Source organism: Gadus chalcogrammus, chromosome 9 (assembly GCF_026213295.1).
Source record: "Gadus chalcogrammus isolate NIFS_2021 chromosome 9, NIFS_Gcha_1.0, whole genome shotgun sequence".
Classification (NCBI taxonomy): Eukaryota; Metazoa; Chordata; class Actinopteri; order Gadiformes; family Gadidae; genus Gadus; species Gadus chalcogrammus.
In genome coordinates, this window is record NC_079420.1 from 6,215,968 (window position 1) to 6,219,492 (window position 3,525).

The window sequence follows — 3,525 nt, forward strand, 5'->3', positions numbered from 1 at the left end:
TATATTGGCTGTATCGTCCAGGGTACGTGCACGTTTATGCTGCCCATCATGTGTTATGTTACCATGTTAACTCAGAGCGTGTTTGGCCACAATCTTGACCAGGTTGAAACAACTAATCCTAAAGGATTAGTTATGGTTCAACGTCGACGCAACACAAGGGGGTTTACGGACCCCTTACGTCCTTGCGGACCCTCCTTGCGTCCACCACAAGGGCCTGACGTGCGCCTCTCAAAAATGTCAACCTTGCGTCGAGGCGACGCAGCAGCAAGGGCTGTGATTGGTCCACTATCTAAAGCCCGACGCAGAACCAAAACATGTTTACGAATGCGTCGACATGAAGCGTCGATGTGTGGTCATCGTGTCAACGTCCAACCATAACTCTACTTTAAGTGGGAAGCTGCCTCTCATTTGATAGCGATGTCTACAGAGCTGATTGAGGGTCAAATGCGTCATCGGTAAATAACAACAGACAAGGCAACACAATACCACCCACACCCTCAACCCATTCCCCTCTCTGCAGAGCAGTAAAACTAAACCAATGGTTTCTCTAATTGCACCATTGGTTTTTTCCGTCTGTCCTGTTAAATCACTACCTGACCGGGTGATTGATGTTGCTTTCCTCCCTGGAGCGCTTCCCTCCCCTGAGTCCTGCATCTCGTCTCTTCATCTCGGCCATTTCCAATCCACACCGCTCCACCTCGTGTTCTGATTCGTTGAAATGCTCAGGCCATTGCAATCGGACCGCCTGCACGTGTTCCGTACACAAAATATCAATAAAGTTTGTTCGAAACACACGCCGCAGACAGGTGGCCCCAGCTGTCCGGGGGGCCGCCCCTTGGGGGATGTAATGAAGAGTGATGAAGGGTGAGTGTGTGGCTGGGGCCCTCATGACAGGTCCTGATGGAGCACTGACCCCCCAGCGGGGAGACGGCCCTCACGGGGCCAGGCCCTGCTGGTGGCCCGGTGGCCCGGTGGCCCGGTGGCCCGGTGGCCCGGTGGCCCGGTGGCCCGGATCGCCCGGCCGCGGCCACATGGTTCTCCGCAGCGGGCCTCCTTGGGTCCGGGGCGGTAAATGCTCCAGCACACAGGGAGATGAGGAAAGAGAGGGAGGAGGGAGGGAGGGAGGGGGAGAGAGAGAGATAGATAGAGAGAGAGAGAGAGAGAGAGAGAGAGAGAGAGAGAGAGGGAGAGAGAGAGAGAGAGAGAGAGAGAGAGAGGAGAGAGAGAGAGAGAGAGAGATAGAGAGAGAGGAGGGGAGGGGGAGAGGGAGAAAGAGAGGGAGGAGGGAGGGAGGGAGGGGGGAGAGAGAGAGAGAGAGAGAGGAGAGAGAGAGAGAGATAGAGAGAGAGGAGGGGAGGGGGAGAGGGGAGAGAGAGAGAGAGGGGGGGAGGGGGAGAGAGAGAGAGAGAGGTAGGGGAGAGAGAGAGAGAGAGAGAGAAGAGAGAGGAGGGGGAGAGAGAGAGATAGAGAGAGAGAGAGAGAGAGAGAGAGAGAGAGAGAGAGAGAGAGAGAGAGAGAGAGAGAGAGAGAGAGAGAGAGAGAGAGAGAGAGAGAGAGGGAGAGGGAGAGGAGGAGAGGAGGGGAGGGGGGAGAGGGAGAGAGAGAGGAGAGAGAGAGAGAGAGAGAGAGAGAGAGAGAGAGAGGGAGGGAGAGGGAGAGGAGGGAGAGAGAGGAGGGGGAGAGGGAGAGAGAGAGAGAGGAGAGAGAGAGAGAGAGAGAGGGGAGGGAGAGCGAGAAAGAGAGGGGTAGAGAGGGGAGGTAGAGAGAGAGAGAGAGAGTGAGGAGGGGTGTGCGAGCGAGCGAGCGAGAGAGAGAGAGAGAGGGGGGGAGGGGGAGGGAGGGGGAGGGAGAGAGAAGGAGAGAGAGAGAGAGAGAGAGAGAGAGAGAGAGAGAGAGAGAGAGAGAGAGAGAGAGAGAGAGAGAGAGAGAGAGCACAAGAGAGCCGTGATGAAGGCCAGTGGCTGTCACATGGACTGTGGAGGAGGGGGCGTGGCCCTGGGGAAGCTCTTGGGGGCCACTGTGGTAGAGTAGGGAGCCGTTTGTCTGATGATCAGCCAGTTTGAAGGGTGCTGGGGAGCGATTGGGCGTCCCTTGTCTGAGGCTCCGCGTGCCCTTTAAGCGTCTCCCCAGTCGGACCCTCTGACTTCACAGACTGCACAGACTCCTTGGGTTTTTATCTTTGCCCATGTGGGTGTGTGACCACGCACATGAATCATGAAACGTATGGGCATTGTACTATGATGGTCCTGGAAGCATATCTCTCTCTCGTACGTCTCTCGTATCATCATAATCAACCGCGGGCTCAGCCAGAGATTCACACACCTGTTTCTTAGGATATGAGTAATTTCCTAAGCTAATATCAATATGAACTACATCATTAGGCAAACATCAAATCAATATTAGCAATCCCAACACAGAATCTAAGCATCAATTTTCCCAGAAGAAAAAGACCATAAGTATTTAGTATATACTATACTATAGTGTGCTTGGGGAGTGTGGCGTCCACTTCCCCTCACAAGTCATATATAAACAAACAGATGGAAGATAGTTGGAAATCCGTTAACAAGGTCATGATGAATAATGCAGCACCTTGAAGCGCAAGGGATTCTTCACTCGGGAGCTCGGGACAACGGCTTTGATCAACTCAATGACATTTGCAAAGATCCTGGATCCCAATCCCAAGTATTGAGTGTGAAGGGTTTATACTGCGCCCACGTGAATCATGGACTGACCTGACTTACCCCCTTCCTCCTCCTTCTCAATCTCCTCCTTCTTCATCTCCTCCTCCACCTCTTCCCACCTTGTAGGCCTCATTCATAATACAGAAGGCTGCATGGAAACAAACATACATGTTTTCACAAACATAACACTCCGTACTCTTCGCAGGGAGAGGAAAAAAGCCAAAGCACATTGTGTTCCCGCACCCGTTTCTGTTTGTCGGAGACGCTTGGCCCTGCATCCGAGCCGTTCGCATCGCACAAGGATTTCCTCTGAGTTTGGCATTCTTTTCCTCCCTCCCTCTCCCTCTCTTTCTCTCCCCCTCTCTCACTTTGAATCCTTTTAGCCGGGCCCATGAAGGTAATGAATAACCTCACTCTGTGTATTATTGAAACCGACGGGGTATTCAATACAGATGTGACATTCAATAATAAAAATTCAGAGACAGATTACAGCTTCGCTGTCATCATTGTTATCGTGAAAACTTATTTTTCTCTCTTGGAAAACGTCCATTCCAAGGATTCAACTTGGTGGTGTGATCCAATTCCTTTTTATATAAAAGTAAATTCTGAAAGTCCATAAAAGCTCTGATCCTCGGTTGGAGTGACCCAGGCTTTGAATCCCACACCTGTGAGCAGCCCGCGGGTATAGGAAACAGAGTGGATCTTTCTGTTCGTGAATACTCTCAATGGCTCCGGTACCGCAGGTCAGAAGGACTCAAACCATCCGCCCGTGTTCTCCGGAACACCTCTTCCAGCATGGCTACCGGTGTCGCCCTCCCCCCCTTCAGACGGTCCACCTTCAATC